Source organism: Eptatretus burgeri, chromosome 6 (assembly GCF_056783735.1).
Source record: "Eptatretus burgeri isolate ZD-2024b chromosome 6, Ebu_testis_v1, whole genome shotgun sequence".
Taxonomy (NCBI): Eukaryota; Metazoa; Chordata; class Myxini; order Myxiniformes; family Myxinidae; genus Eptatretus; species Eptatretus burgeri.
In genome coordinates, this window is record NC_140966.1 from 6,262,978 (window position 1) to 6,280,063 (window position 17,086).

General features: G+C 40.8%; 1 protein-coding gene across 3 annotated transcripts in view; it reads right to left on the minus strand.

Moving 5' to 3' along the window:
* Nucleotides 1-17,086, minus strand: part of LOC147024184 (uncharacterized) — a 152,419-nt gene that overhangs the window by 52,643 nt on the left and 82,690 nt on the right. The window lies entirely within an intron of this gene.

The window sequence follows — 17,086 nt, forward strand, 5'->3', positions numbered from 1 at the left end:
TGAAAACACTGAATCTTTGTTGTTATTTTTACCAGTTGTCATTTTCTGCAAATAAATCTGCAAATAAATAAATAGCTGCAGCTAAATGACAATATTTTTATTCAGAATTTGGGAGAAATGTTGTCAGTAGTTTATAGAATAAAACAAAAATGTTCATTTTACTCAAACACATACCTATAAATAGTAAAACCAGAAAAACTGATAATTTTGCAGTGGTCTCTTAATTTTTTCCAGAGCTGTATATACATCCATATATATATATATATATATATATATATATATATATATATATATATATATATATATATATATATATATATATATATATATATATATATATATATATATATATATATAAACATAAATATATAAATTTATATGCATATATATATGTATAAATAAATATGCATATATATATATATAAATATATATTATCCCTGTGCCATAAGATATTTATTTTTATGGTTGTGGGGGTAGACGGGGGAATTTCATTGCAAAGTTAGGATTGTATAGAGTTGCTTGGTCCGTGGATGTGTAGGAAACATCTTCATGTAAATTAAGTCAGGAAACTGTGAGCTAAAGTTCTACTTGTCACCACATGGGGGAGGGGGGGAAGGGGAGGGGGGTGGTGGTGCGGTGTTAATTAGATCGGGAATAAGGATAATTTCCCCCAGTTTGTGATTGCCCCCGTGACCTTTCCCTACGTTTTTGCATTTACAAGCCAGCCATGAAGAAGTTGTGTTTTGATAACAACCACAACCATAACAACAAGCAATAAAAACATGTTGAGCAGGCAGAAGCCCCACCTTCCTGGGTTTCGTGCCAGCAAGCCACGCCCGGAGGTGGATAGTTGATAGGCGTGACATCTGAGGGATTTCAGAAGCAAACAAACGAGGGGCATGACATGAGAAGGAAGAAGTTTGGTAGTTGGTTGAGAGTTCGGTGTGTAAGGGATGCACGCAGTCAAGAGACATTGGAGTGAGGAAATGGTGTGTAAGTTCAGGCATTACAGCCGGCTTTCCTTTGAAGCATGAAAAAGGCGGCAAGATTCTAGTATTCGTGCTAAGGATATTTGGGTCCCGTACTGAGCAAGACGCTGGCGTTTTGCATGTTTGTGGATCTTGAAGAATTGTGATGAAAAGTGGAGTTAAAATTAAGGTATGAAATGTACGTTTCAATAATATTATGGGTATAGATAACAGTAACAGGGGTATGCCTCTAAATACTTCATTGGTTGGAGTATCGTTTTGAATCAGACTACGGCGGGAATTTTTGCGAACATGAAGCATCTCTCTTAATCACTTGTTCCACTTGCTGAGCAGCGAGGCAAGTGGCGTGCATTGTGGTCGATATGAAACGACTAGCTGGATGGCAGTTTATGTTGCTGGGCTGATATTCAAACCCATTCGAGCCACTTCAGAGGTGCATGCACGTTCCTCTCGGCTGTCCTGCCAGAAACCGAGAAAAAGTGAGAGAGAAATATGTAAAACTAGCGAGGTACCCATGCTATGCACAGGAGGGAAACCAAAAGCAAAGAGACAATGTGGAAATGACGAGCCAAAAAATGAACCAATAAATTCCACATTCCTGTGACACCTTCAGTCAAACATCAGGCATGGACAGCTGGTTCGTGAAGGACTGACACACACACACACACACACACACACACACACACACACACACACACACACACACACACACACACACACACACACACACAAAAGAAAACTTACTGCAGCTGATCCCAACAACAACAAAAAAACCAGCTGACAAAAAAAAAAAACAAAAAAAAAAAAAAAACTTACTGCGGCTGATCCCAACAACAACAAAAAAGAAACCCAGCTGACAAAAAAAAAAAAAGAAACTGCAGCTGCAGCGGTAAGGTCGGGAATATTTCAATGATGTTAATGGTGAAACTGCAAATGCCGAATCCGTGAATGTCATGAGTAGAAACCCTCACATAATTTCCTCATCCCCATTTAAACTCAATCTCTCTACATTTTCATTCCAAACACCATCATTCCAATAACAAACTAGCATCCTTTGAAGACAAAGTCTTCGATATCCCCCGCCATAGTAAATGAGGACAAGTAGCAAAAGGCACCAGTTCAATTTATTATTGATGTGTGTACCAAATTTCATAAGGAAATTGTTTATAGTTTTGCAACTATGCTCTGCAAACAAAGGTTAACCTCAATTATTTCTTAATACCCAACTCGTTTACATGGAAAATGACAGAAATTGTTTTGGGGGAAATCTCTAAGTATGAAAAGGCACCAGTTCACCACTTGCTTGATATGTGTAGCAAATTTCGTAAATATATCTTGAGGGGATTTGTAGTTAAGCTCCAGAAACGAAATGTGACGGATGGATGGACGGACGGACGGCCATATGGACGGACGGAACCCATTTCTATATCCCCCGCCAACTTCATTGGTTGGCGGGGATAACAAGAAAAATAGCAATCAGAGATTGCAGACCCTCGCCAGGACTTCTTTTATGTGGTGCATTTTGTGTACTGGTGTGTCACATAATTAACAAGAGCGCAAGTGAGCACAATATACACCCGAACAAGAAGGTATATACAGAATTGTGCTACTACATGGAAAACGGCATCCTGGTTACCATGGCAACCACTTTAGATGATGAACGTATGTCGCGACACACCGTCTCCACAGTCTGTACCTATGTATCAAATATGAAACGTGAAAGTTGAAAACTTTGAGAGTTAGAGTGTGGACAGGAATGGACGAATGGACAGACAGACAGACGGACGGACGGACGGACAGTATCACATAATACGCCCCGATATATATATATATATATATATATATATATGTATATATATATATATGTATATATATGTTTTTTATATATATATATATATATATATATATATATATATATATATATATATATATATATATATATATATATATATATGTCGGGCGTATAAAAAGAGACATAATTAGAACTGCCACTTTATAATTAGAACTGCTGACAGTGATGAACGGGTACCAAGACATCCTGTTTTGATGCAATCTCAATTTGATCGGACACCTGACCGTGACCCATGACGTTTTGTTATTATTATTTATTTTTCAATTTAATTCAGAATGAGATTAAAATAAATTCAATTCAAATCATTTGGAAGACCAAATAGGTTCAGTTCTACATTGGAGTAATCAGAAGGAACACAAGCAAGCAAAAAGCAAAGATGACGTCATCAGGAAGAACCTGGATAGGATTCACATTTCAGCTGCTACTCTACCCTCAAACCCATCCAAGCACAGCCAAGTGAACCTTATTTGAAAAAAATAAAAATAAAAAAAAGAACCCATATCAAAAAAATTAAATCTTTCTGGCTGCCAGACCATGCATCCGATCAAGTTGAAATTTAAAACATATTTTCCCCATCACTACAAAATCATTAATTTGAAGTTTCACATTGAATAAAAGGGCAGTTACAGAGAAAACATTATTTAATATTTTTCTTCAATCCAATATGGCTGCCAAACCATGTGATCTATCAATTATTCCTTAAGAACCCATATCTGATCAGATATGGCATTCTACATATACAATTATGACGTCATTAAAAAAATCACACTCATTCCCCACGAGTAGTACTTGCCGTTTTCCAAGTTTCAATTTTTACCTTGGTGCAGTTTCAGAGATAGAGGTCCAAAGTTTTCCATTTTTCCAATGTGCCTGCCACATCATGTGACCTATGATGTTATAATTATCATTAAAACATTCTACTTGAGTAGTCGCACCAATGGTGAAAATTTCATCTCAATCTGACAAGCGGTTGCGGGGAAATGCACAAAAGTTCTGTGCGGACAAACAAACAAACAGAGACAGACAGACAGATAGACCCAAATGCAATAACCTCTCCTTCGGTGAGGGTAACAATACTATACAATTAATATGACAAAATACAATATTACCAACACTCATGCAGCAAACGAATAGAAATACTGATCCGACGTTACGGCCGGATATGGAGCAGCTTCATATGGATCGAAACTCAAAATCATAAATGAATTTAGCTCTTTAGGAAACCTCCCACCCTCCTTAGGACACCAGCTGGGACCACAGAAGGTTTGGCGGGGCTAGCCCCAAAAATGTAGGAGTCGTTCGGGGACGGACAGACAGACACGCAGATGCAAGACCTTCATATATATTATACACGTTGATTGATTATGCTGGAGAAATATGAAAAAAAAAACAAAAAAAAACTTAATAGCCCTGAACATTTCGCTATCAACAATAGCTTTGGTGTGAGTTAAAGGATATTTTAACAGCTGTTTGGAAAAGCAGCAACCCCACCCATCAAATACTCTCTTTGCCAAAAGCAGGCTTTGCAAAACACTTGGCCTTTCGTCATGAACAAAGGCAACTCCATTTTAGGCATCATTCCATGTAATAAAAGTTCCAACGCATGACTGCAAGAGACAAAGCCATCTTCGGCAAAGTGGTGAGCAAAACAAACTCCTTCACCCCCCCCCCCCCAAAAAAAAAAACAAAGAAAAAAAAACAAAAAACATTGCACTCTCATTTACCCCAAAAATGAGTGATCAAGCAAGGCACCTGGCACCAAGAGCAACAGCTCTCTAACACACACGTTTGATACCTGGAAGATGCTTTGTCTTTGATGAAAATGTATGTCAAAACCCATTTGTTTTCCACAATTCTTCTTGACCATTATATGAACTCTGCTCTTGTTGTTTTTTTTATTGTGGAGCAAAAACCCATCGCAAGAGTTTAATCCAGGGAATCCTCCATTGCATCAAAGGTGGAGTAAATGCGTGTGCACATGTGTCAGGGACTGTTTTTTTAAACCACTTATCCTGATTTTTATGTTCAGGCAACAGAGGTACAGACACCGGCTAAGTGGATTACATTTGAGAGATGCTAAGTGGTCGTCTGTCAATTCAGGATTCTTAGAGTAAAAGTGGTTGCAGAATCATTCTTTGTTTGAAGAAATGTAGTCCAAATTATTAAAGACAATCACCTGCATGGTTTAACCTCTATCATCCTGTCCTGTGGGGGTGTTTTTACACCACAAGCACATATATCGTTGAATATTTCAGAAAGTAGCATCTTTTTGATTGTGTGTCTTATTGACATTGTTGGTACGTTTCACCCATGTAGCTAAATTTTTGATTAGATTGAGGCACAATCGGCCGACTTATTACCAAAATTCTTCTGGGGTGCATTCACAGTGAAGTCGTAGGCATCACTGACCGGAGGTAGCTTGACTGACTTTTCACAACTACCTGTTCATTTTATACCCATTTTTTCAAGACAGATAGAGATAGTGTTTTATTCGTGGAGTGCAAGTACACCCCAAGAAAAACTGTTTAGTTTTCATTATTACACATGGTCAGAGGGAGTTGTCCAAACTGAATTTGTGTTGGTTACCTCCGCCACGAAAGGTGGAAGGAGGTCATGTTTTTCTTTGGTGAAGAATCACTTGAAAAATTAAAAAGAATTTCTTGTATCTGAATACAGATCTGGATCTTCACCAAAATTGAATCAATTTGTCCTTGGCACAGTCCGTCTGTCCACCAAATTTCATTTGAAACTGTCCATAACTTTTGAGATATCGTGCTATGTATTGTTTTTGGCCATTTCACTCAATGGTGAACAATGACTTTAAAAATTCAAGTGTCCAGATCCAGATCTTCACCAAAATCGAATCAATTAATCCTGGTCACACACCCAACCTGTCCACCAAATTTTGTCCGAATCCATTCATGACTTTTTGAGATATCCTACTCACAGACAGACAAACAGACAGGGGTGAAAGCCAGGCTCACCATATGTCTGGCTTTCCCCGGACATGTCCTTTCCGGTCCTTAAATCTACGTCTGGCCGGATTTTAAAAATATCTAAAAATGTCTGGGATTTTGCCATTTTTTTGCTTTTGCATTTTCAAAAGGATACATTTACAGATACTTTTTTTTTAACCTTATTTCAACGGTTAAACCATTTTTTAAAATATTTTCTTACAGTGATAAAATGCGCTTGTGTAATGTTTAGACCACTGATGTAAATATAACTGGATCACTGGTTTGCTGAAAAAAACTGAAGTCACCGGCCACCATCTTAGTACTCAGCACAACTGCAAGGGCGACACAATGCCAGTGCATGTTGCATTTTGGTGCAATAACGAACAATATTTTGGCTGTGGGAAGTCATTTCACAGGTAATTAGATGTCTAACATATAACTGGAACCCTATATACAGTGTAGCTTTATTTAGGTGGAGCTGAATCTGAGTTATCATATCTAAAGTTCATCGCTACTGTCACGCATTCATTCATTGTATATTTAATTAGTAAACAGCAATTATTATGTAGAGAGAGAATGCAAAACGATTCTGGTATTAATATATTTTTGCATTGTTGACTCCGGAACTTCCGGTCGGTAGTGAGTCCCAATATGGCAGCCACGTGGCCTGATCAGCAAGCACACTATTTTTTATTTATTCACATACAGCTGGTGGCTGCTTGGCTGCATAATTTTCTGGGGGCACAGCGGTGCCACTGATGCAATGCCAATTGTTACCAGCAGGCTGGTATTCATTTTGCTGACCTCAGAATATGACAGGCTGAGTCAACCCACCTGGTGTTAATTCAATCGGTTGGGAACTTGAACTCAAGACCCTAAGATCTTGTCTGTATTCCCTAATAATTCAGTACTGTATTTTGACTGGAAGAACGGTGGTTTACAGTCAAAATTAATCGAGATCCGGAACACACCGGATGAGACTGCCAATACGATTGCTCAATACGTAAAGAAAACTATTTTCAAGAGAGTCTTCTGTTTTTTTCGGAGTGTCCTCTATTGTGAAAGTTCAAATATGGCAACCTGATGAAAATATAACATACGTCCATCTTCGATGGCGGAGAAAGGCTACAATCATAGGAATGGAGGATTAACCCATCCTTGATGAGTTTTTGTGAGTGTATAAAAATCAAATAACGATTGTTCCATTATTATTGAAAACAAACAAACTTTTGTATGCATAAAAATTCTGCTAAAATTGTTGTTCAAAAAGGATCTCCAAGTACGAGTTTGTTTCATTGACTTTTATTTCAAACAGGGAAATTATTTTCATGAACCACCCATATCATGAATTAAACATCCAATTGCACTTGGTTGTACTGCACTGCACTTAATCCACAGAGACCATATTATTGGCATCTTTCTCATTTCCAAAAAGGTGATAAGCATTTTTTATTATAATTTATTGAACAACTTTTTTGTATTTGTGTGTTCAACTCCTTATTACGTTATTCATGTTGACGCAATGCATTATATCCTTTTTTTTTTTACTTTAAAATGTATTATTTCGAATTGTAATTGAGGTAAAAGGGGGTCTTGCGGCTCTTCTAGGCGAGTCCTTAGTATGCGGTTTATGATTCCAAATTGTGATAAATTTTAATGACGCACCAGCAAACTGCGTCAAAATAATCACACGCGTTTATGAACTTATATTTTTATAATGATCAGCTGTTGGCTTCAAAAGCTGTGATTATATGCTTTAGAGGCAGAATGCATAAAAGATTTTCAATAACAACATATTACTTACAAACACCTAAGTGTGGCTCCCACGGTAACTTGTGACAAGATAGCTCAGAGGTAGCAAACTTGCCCGACCCAATTATAAAATCTCCCCAGGTGGTACTTTGCAGTGGGGATTTGCATCACTGAACACGTCATTCATCAGAGGCAACATTAAATTAGGAGTCCCATCTGCTATCATTCGCTGATGGGCGTTAAAGATACAACATCGTCTTACGTAATAGAAGACCACTGTGTGCCGGCCACCCACTTTCATAAGGTACTTCGCAGACCTGGAACGTATCGATTAATTACGTATTATTGGAACGTATTTTTTAATACCTTTCGACCACTTGGACATTTAAGACCACTTTAGACTCTATGGACCTTTTAAGAGCCTTTCGACCCTTAGACTGCTTAGATCCTTTAAAACACCATTAGGCCTTTTAAGACCCTTATAGACTCCTTAAGACCTTTACATCCTTTAGACGGCTGAGACCATTCAAACCCTTAACTACCATTGGAATCCATGGCCTTTAAAACCTTAAAACACCTTACAACCTTGAGACCTCTAAGAACTCTGGACCCTTTTGAACCCTTCAGATTCTTTAAACCCTAACTACTATTGGAAAATATCCTTTCGACCTGAATACCCCTTAGACCTTTAGACCCATTAACCCTTTGAACCCTGGTGGCCTTTTTTTACCACCCCCCCCCTCCATTTTAATATGATGGTTCTGTGTATTGCTTTGATAGCCTGGTGTTGGCTTAGTGGTTAGGGTGGTGGCTTGGCATCCCAGGATCCTGAGTTCAAGCCCCGTTGGCTGCTGAATTAACACCAGGGGGTTGACTCAGCCTGTCATCCATCTGAGGTCGGCGAAGTGAGTACCAGTGTACTGGTCCCGGTGTATGCCCCGGTTAGAATAGGTGTACCATATCCCTGTGTGTCGTAAGAGGCGACCAGGGTTGCGTCAGGAAGGGCATCCGGCGTAAAAACCTATGCCAAATCATTATGCGGACAACAAAACGAATTTCCATACCGGATCGGTCGAGGCCCGGGTTACCAACGACCGCCACCGGTACCGGTGGTCAGCAGGGTACCAGTGGAAATTGTGCTACTGCTGGGCGAAGGAGGAGAAGGAGACGGGGAAGGCGAGTCCGGAGGCAGTGGGAGAGGGGGAAGGGTAGAAGTGTGGAGGTGAGAGTTGGAACTCTGAATGTTGGGACGATGACTGGCAAAGGGCGAGAGTTGGCTGATATGATAGATAGAAGAAAGGTGGACATACTGTGTGTACAAGAGACCAAGTGGATGGGGAGTAAGGCGAGGAGCATTGGAGGTGGTTTCAAACTGTTCTACCATGGTGTGGATGGGAGGAGAAATTGTGTCGGGGTAATCCTGAAGGAAGATTATGTCAAGAGGGTATTGGAGGTGAGGAGGGTGTCTGACCGAGTGATGAGTGTGAAGTTGGAAATTGAAGGGGTGATGATGAATGTCATCAGTGCATATGCCCCACATATGGGGTGTGAGATGGAATATAAAGAAGATTTCTGGAGTGAGTTAGATGAAGTGGTGGAGAGTGTATCCAAGGATGAAAGAGTGGTGATTGGAGCAGATTTCAATGGACATGTTGGGGAAGGGAATAAAGAGGATGAGGAGGTGATGGGGAGGTACGGTCTCAACAAGAGAAATGTGGAAGGGCAAATGGTGGTAGAGTTTGCAAAAAGAATGGAAATGGCAGTGGTAAACACGTATTTCAAGAAGAAGGAGGAACACAGGGTGACATACAAGAGTGGAGGAAAGTGCACACAGGTGGATTACATCTTAAGTAGGAGATGCAACCTGAAAGAGATTAGTGACTGTAAGGTTGTGGCAGGGGAGAGTGTAGCTCGACAGCATCGATTGATGGTCTGTAGGATGACTTTAGAGGTGAGGTTGAGGAAGAGAGTGAGGGCTGAACCAAGGACCAGATGGTGGAAGCTGAAGGAGGAAGACTGTTGCGTGAAATTTAGGGAGGAGGTGAGACAAGCATTGGATGGTGGTAAAGATGGGTGGGATGATTGGGCAACGACAGCAGAAGTTGTGAGGGAGATAGCTAGGAAGGTACTTGGTGTGACATCTGGACAGAGGAAGGAAGATAAGGAGACTTGGTGGTGGAATGAGGAAGTACAGGAAAGTATAAGGAAGAAGGGGTTGGCGAAAAAGAAGTGGGATAGTCAGAGAGATGAAGAAAGTCGGCAGGAGTATAAGGAGTGGCGTCGAAAAGCAAAAAGAGAGGTGGCAAAGGCCAAGGAAAAGGCATATGACGAGCTGTATGAGAAGTTGGATACAAAAGAAGGGGAAAAGGATTTATACCGATTGGCAAGACAGAGGGACCGAGCTGGGAAGGATGTGCTGCAGGTTAGGGTGATAAAGGACGCAAATGGGAATGTGCTGACGAGCGAGGAGAGTGTGTTGAGAAGGTGGATGGAGTACTTTGAGGAGCTGATGAATGAAGAAAATGAGAGAGAGAGAAGGTTGGAAGAGGTGGAGATAGTGAATCTGGAAGTGGGGTGGATCAGTAAGGATGAAGTGAGGACTGCTATGAAGAAGATGAAAAGTGGAAAGGCGGTTGGCCCAGATGGTATACCAGTGGAGGCATGGAAGTGCTTAGGAGAGATGGCAGTGGGGTTGTTAACCAGATTGTTTAATAAAGTCATGGAAAGTGAGAGGATGCCGGAGGAGTGGAGATTAAGTGTACTGGTTCCGATTTTCAAGAACAAGGGTGATGTGCAGAGCTGTGGAAATTACAGAGGGATAAAGTTGTTAAGCCACACCATGAAGTTGTGGGAAAGAGTAGTGGAAGCTCGGTTGAGAGGAGAGGTGATGATCTGTGAGCAGCAATATGGGTTTATGCCAGGAAAGAGCACCACTGATGCGATGTTTGCTTTGAGAATGTTGATGGAGAAGTATAGGGAAGGCCAGAAAGAGTTACATTGTGTGTTTGTGGATTTAGAGAAAGCTTATGATAGGGTGCCAAGAGAGGAGTTGTGGTATTGTATGAGGAAGTCGGGAGTGTTGGAGAAGTATGTGAGGATCGTGCAGGATATGTATGAGGACAGTGTGACAGCGGTGAGGTGTGCGGTAGGAATGACGGACCGGTTTAAGGTTAAAGTGGGATTGCACCAAGGATCGACTCTGAGCCCTTTCCTGTTTGCAATGGTGATGGACAGGTTGACGGACGAGATCAGACTGGAGTCTCCATGGACCATGATGTTCGCGGATGACATCATGATCTGTAGGGAGAGTAGGGAGCAGGCTGAATCGAGCCTTGAGAGGTGGAGGTACGCACTGGAGAGAAGGGGAATGTTAGTCAGTTGGAGTAAGACGGAGTACATGTGCGTAAATGAGAGGGAGGGTGGTGGTATGGTGCAGTTGCAAGGAGTTGAGGTGGGGAAGGTGGATTGGTTTAAATACTTGGGATCAACTGTCCAAAGTAACGGAGAGTGTGGGAGAGAAGTGAAAAAGAGAGTGCAGGCAGGATGGAGTGGGTGGGGAAGAGTTGCAGGAGTGATTTGTGACAGAAGGGTAGCTGCAAGAGTGAAGGGGAAAGTATATAAGACGGTAGTGAGACCAGCGATGTTGTATGGTTTGGAGACGGTGGCGCTAACAAAAAGACAGGAAGCAGAGCTGGAGGTGGCAGAGTTAAAGATGCTGCGATTCTCGTTGGGAGTGACGAGGATGGATAGGATAAGAAATGAATGTATTAGAGGGACAGCGCAGGTAGGACGGTTTGGAGACAAAGTGAGAGAGGCGAGATTGAAATGGTTTGGACATGTGCACAGGAGGGAAACGGAGTATATCGGGAGAAGGATGTTGAAGATGGAGCCGCCAGGCAGGAGGAGAAGAGGAAGGCCAAAGAAGAGGTTCATGGATGCGGTGAGGGCGGACATGCGGGTGGTTGGAGTGTCAATGGAAGATGTGGAGGATAGAGCGAAATGGAGACAGTTGGTCCGCTGTGGCGACCCCTAACGGGAGCAAGCTGAAAGAGGAAGAAGAAGATCCCTGTGTGTCGTAAGAGGCGACCAGGGTTGGCGTCAGGAAGGGCATCCGGCCATAAAAAAAACATTGCCTCAAGAAAAAGCCTAACCCCTGCACAGCAGGGAAAATGGCTGTAAAAACGGTCATTTTTATTTATTTGTGTATTGCTTCGACATACATTCTGTGCATGAGAACAACAACAGGATATACAGGTCTTATGTTATACGAGCTCTTTCTTAGCTCTTATATGAGCCTCGACAATATATCCAAAAAAGAAGAATAACACGGACATTTACAGACGATACAGTATTGTAAGGTTTGAACCGATACGGCATCATAAGGAGAGCACTCAGGTAAGGAGAGCATACAAGCAAGTCTAAATACACTTGATAACGAATTGCATTCTCAACAAAACACCTCCTAACTATAAAACTATCAAAATGAATCTTCTTCCAGAATGTATTTCTTCATTTCACTAATATGATGACGCTGAGTATTTTGGTGCTGAGTGCTCTCTTTTCATCTTGGAATGATCAGTCTTTCTTTTCAATGTATATTCCATGATAATGATGACTTTAATTCTTTTTTGGGGGGAGGGGGGGGTGGTTACATCATCACTGAGTTGTGAAGATTCCACCAATTCAGTGGCCATGGAGATGAGGGCAGGAATTTGGTCAGGGTATTGAAACACTGTTCTTCTCCTTGGATAAGGCAACAAGGGATCAACATCCACAAACAAATGCCCGAATATGGGACAACCAGCTTAAGGTCCCCTATGATGGATAGCATACTCTTTGATGCATTACATTCACTGAAAAAACGATTTGCAACAAAATATAAAACATAATATATAATACGTCCTCGTACAAGCATCATAAATAACTGAAGATCATTTGATTTTGATTTTTCCGACAGATTCGACATGGATAACTCTCGCCATTTGACCCTGACGATCATTTCAGGAAGTTTATTGACACCAGTTATGCTCACCGACACCAGCATTAATTGGTAGACATGAAAGCTCCCACGGTGTCTTTCACAAAGAGTAGACATGCTATTGCCGGCACCCTGAACAAACTCCAAATTCCTGTCATTTTCAATTGAACATCAGGCTTGGACAGCTGGTTCATGAAACACTTGGTCCAAAAGCTTTCCCTGGCCAACCTCAAGTCAAGATGGTGGGAATAATATAGGGGCCATTAACGACAAAACACCCTTGCTTCAAGAAGTGTTCAGAATTTATGAATCTATGGTGAAACGACTTGAGTCATGCATGAGACAGTCCTAAAAAGGATATTATTTCATCAGATAAGGTTATCGACTTAAAAGTTAATAGATGAAGCATCACAGCTTCGTAGTTGTCAAAGCAACCATTAACTGGAAAAGGTTCCACTGAGGCAAAGGAGTCAACTGGAACTCCATTTTTACAGAGCCCTGGTGATGCCGAAGCAGTTTCTTGGCCAGGGTTATCCTGGGTGGTTTGCCATTGCCTTCCCAGCATTGTTTGTCCATGCTCTTGTCCTTCTTAAATGTTGAGCATCAAGCAAGGAAGCAGCACGTACCATTTTCAAAAATCTTTGGTATGACTCGGCCAGGAATTGAACCACTGACCTCCCTGACTCGGAGCAGACATTCCAACCATTATGCCACCAAGTTTGACCAACTGGATACTAGACCCATCCATTCATCAGGACCATACTCTGTGCAGAGCGTTGGTTTTACTTAAACAGTCTTCTTGGCTATTGGGAACAATCCTGGACGGGTCGCCACTCCGACACAGTATACCAGCATGCTGGCACTCATTTTGCCGACTTCGGAAGGATGACAGGCAGAGTCAACCACACCTGGTATTATTTAAACAGCTGAGCAGGATTTGAATTCAGGATCCTCAGATCCCAAGCCCACCACCCTAACCATTAAGCCAACACCAGGCATACCCATACAAACGTTTCCTTTAATTATCATTGTTCTATTTTTCGTTACCATTTTACCAACTAGAAGGTCTATTTTTGCTAACTTTACCATCACCATTAGAGACAAAGTTCAAGTCTAAAATTCCAACCTAGCTCCAGCATTCTTGCATAAAGGAAGCCAGTGCAGGAATAGACAAGTAAGAAGGATGGCAAAACACCTCATCAAAACAACCATTTATTAAATATATCACAAAAGTTAAACACAATTCCAACAACAAAGCACAGACTTTGACAGGTGTAAAAATGGTTAAAAATCTCCAAGATTATTATGGTACAGACCTGTCTCAAATGCGTTATGGAGAAATTCTCAGACGGAGATCATCCAAACAAACACGTCTTCTATATATGGCTGTCACACCCTGCTCCCTGTGCACACCCTGATAAGCTTCCTCAAGCTCAAGCCAAGTGTGATGTGACACTTTCTACAATTCGTGTTCCCACAAAATTTGAAACTTTTATAAACAAAGGCTTTTTCCTGCCTGGTGTGCTCTGGATATTTGGAATTGTTTTGTGCAGGTATAACTTAATGACGTCATTCCTCAGTATAATCCTTTATGGGGTTTTGCATAAATTGCATTCGTTAGAGGAAGGGAGGAAGTGGTAAAATGATAAAAAAAATTAAAAAAGAAAAAAGTCTGGAGGACAGGGCAGACATTAGGAGGGGAGTGTGGAAGAAATGGTATACGTATCCCCTGCTGTGTCTTAGACACAGTCAGGAATGACAATATACAGTATCATATAGCTGTTATGAGCATAATCAATTTACTCAAATCATCCATTAGTGTTTTATACTATTATAACAATATTGACTGTTGTTTATACAATTTAGTTTGAGTGAGAAGAAACCAAACTTGTCATTTAGCAATCTTTAATTCTCATTGATCAGGATCGTCAAACACTTGTGATCATAACAATCCAAAGTAAAGTACACATGAGTGCTCACACGAAGTGTCTGAATATGTATGAAGTGTATGAAATATGAAGTGTCGTAGTGACTAATCCATCACATTTACCAATCAAATCAAATTCATGACTTATTGTCAGGGTTTCTTCTTTCCTGAGCATCAGGTGATCCTCTCCACACACACCCGTAAAGCAAAAAACCCACTTCTCGTACTGCAGAATACAGACCTATCAGGATTAACTGTTAGCTTAACACAAACTGGCTAAACTCTCACTTGAACGTCACCGTAGAATTAGGTTTCTGCATAAAGAAGGAAAAAAAATGTTGAGTGAAATAGCCCACAATCACTCGGTTTTCAAGATGTGGTTGCCGAAGCACAACCAATAAGTACAGAGAACATCATCTGTAATTGCCAAACCCAGGACTGAAAAACCCCAAAAGCTATCTCATAAGGTTAGCTAACTATCCTTTGTAACCCGTGGCTGCTGGTTGCATCATTTTCTGGGGGGGGGGGGGGTGAAGTTATGCTGTTGATGCAGTGCCCCATATTGCTAGTCCACTGGTACTCATTTACAACCTCAGAAGGATAACAGACTGAGTCAACCAACCCGATCTTAATTCAATCGAAGAACAGGAGCTTGAACTCAAGATCTTAAGCCAGCCACAGTCACCATTAAGCCAACACCAGGCTTATTTAACATGGTTGAGCAATATATTAAGATAATATCCTTCGATAATAATAAATGTTTGAGTGTGTGTGTGTGTGTCAGTCAGGTTGTCAGTGTGAATCACCTCCATAACTCCAAAACCATGAAACCTCGTGGCCCAAAACTTTGCACGCATGTGAAGGGAACTCCGAGGGAATGCGAGAATGAAAACTGGGTGTTTGGGAGAATTAAATCACCCCTTCTGAAGATAATTAATGGCTTACCTTCATGAAAGGTTTATCCTTGAAAAGACCAATTTCACCTCACAGGGCACTTAGCCGCAATTTTGATTCGGCCTACTAAAAATGCCTTGCCTTGGAAACACAATGTACTCTCATAGACTAATGAAAGTATATAATCTAAATATGATTTCGGATTTGAGGATCAGATCTCGTGGACTAAATAAGCGTCAAAATCTGGAGCGGAATTTGAATATATTAAGATAATATCCTTCGATAATAATAAATGTTTGTGTGTGTGTCCGTCAGTTTGTCAGTGTGAATCACCTCCATAACTCCAAAACCATGAAACCTAGTGGCCCAAAACTTTGCACGCATGTGAAGGGAACTCCGAGGGAATGCGAGAATGAAAACTGGGTGTTTGGGAGAATTAAATTACCCCTTTTGAATATAATTATTGGATTACCTTCATGAAAGGTTTATCCTTGGTCAGCCCAATTTCACCTCAAAGAGGACTTAGCCGCCATTTTGTTTCGGCCTACTAAAAATGCCTTGCCTTGGAAACACAATGTACTCTAACAGACTAATTAAAGTATATAATCTAAATATGATTTCGGATTTGAGGATCAGATCTCGTGGACTAAATAAGCGTCAAAATCTGGAGCGGAATTTGAATATATTAAAATAATATCCTTCGATAATAATAAATGTTTGTGTGTGTGTCAGTCAGTTTGTCAGTGTGAATCACCTCCATAACTCCAAAACCATGAAACCTAGTGGCCCAAAACTTTGCACGCATGTGAAGGGAACTCCGAGGGAATGCGAGAATGAAAACTGGGTGTTTGGGAGAATTAAATTACCCCTTTTGAATATAATTATTGGCTTACCTTCATGAAAGGTTTATCCTTGATCAGCCCAATTTCACCTCACAGGGGACTTAGCCGCCATTTTGTTTCGGCCTACTAAAAATGCCTTGCCTTGGAAACACAATGTACTCTAACAGACCAATTAAAGTATATAATCTAAATATGATTTCGGATTTGAGGATCAGATCTCGTGGACTAAAGAAGCATCGAAATCTGGAGCGAAATTTGAATATGTTAAGAAATTACCGATTCTTATAATGAAGTGTATAAGCAATTTATTTAAGGAAGGCTATGATTCCACCTTCTCCATATTTACACAAGAACGTGTAAAATTGACAAAGCATTAAACTTAACGTTTTCTACTGTTCCGACAATTATATTGAGTGAAGAAAATATTAAGGAATATGCCTGAAGTGTAACTTCATTGAGTGCAACAAAAAGTGAAAGCTCCTCCTGAAAGAACGTGTGTGTGTGTGTGTGTGTGTGTGTGCGTGCGTGCGTGCGTGCGTGCGTGCGACGTGTGCGCATGGCGATTGCTGCTCAGTTCTCCGTGGAAGGTCTGGAGAAGATTTTGAAAGGATTTACACAATTTTCCCAAAAATTGACCACGTCGAGGTGGTCATTTTGACACACTTCCGGTCACGTGATCAGCATGACCTCCGCGATTTAACATTCCTACTCTGGCCTAATTTTGGAACCCAAATTTGGTAGCATTCTGTCTGGTAGGTCTGAAGAAGAAGATTTTTGAAGGAATTTACTATCCACAATTTTGAACTACTTCAAGTCAAATGACCGGAGCGAGCTTTGCAATCCCCGTTAACAGTCAGGAGCAGAACATTTCTGCCAAATTTCAGTCAGATCGGCC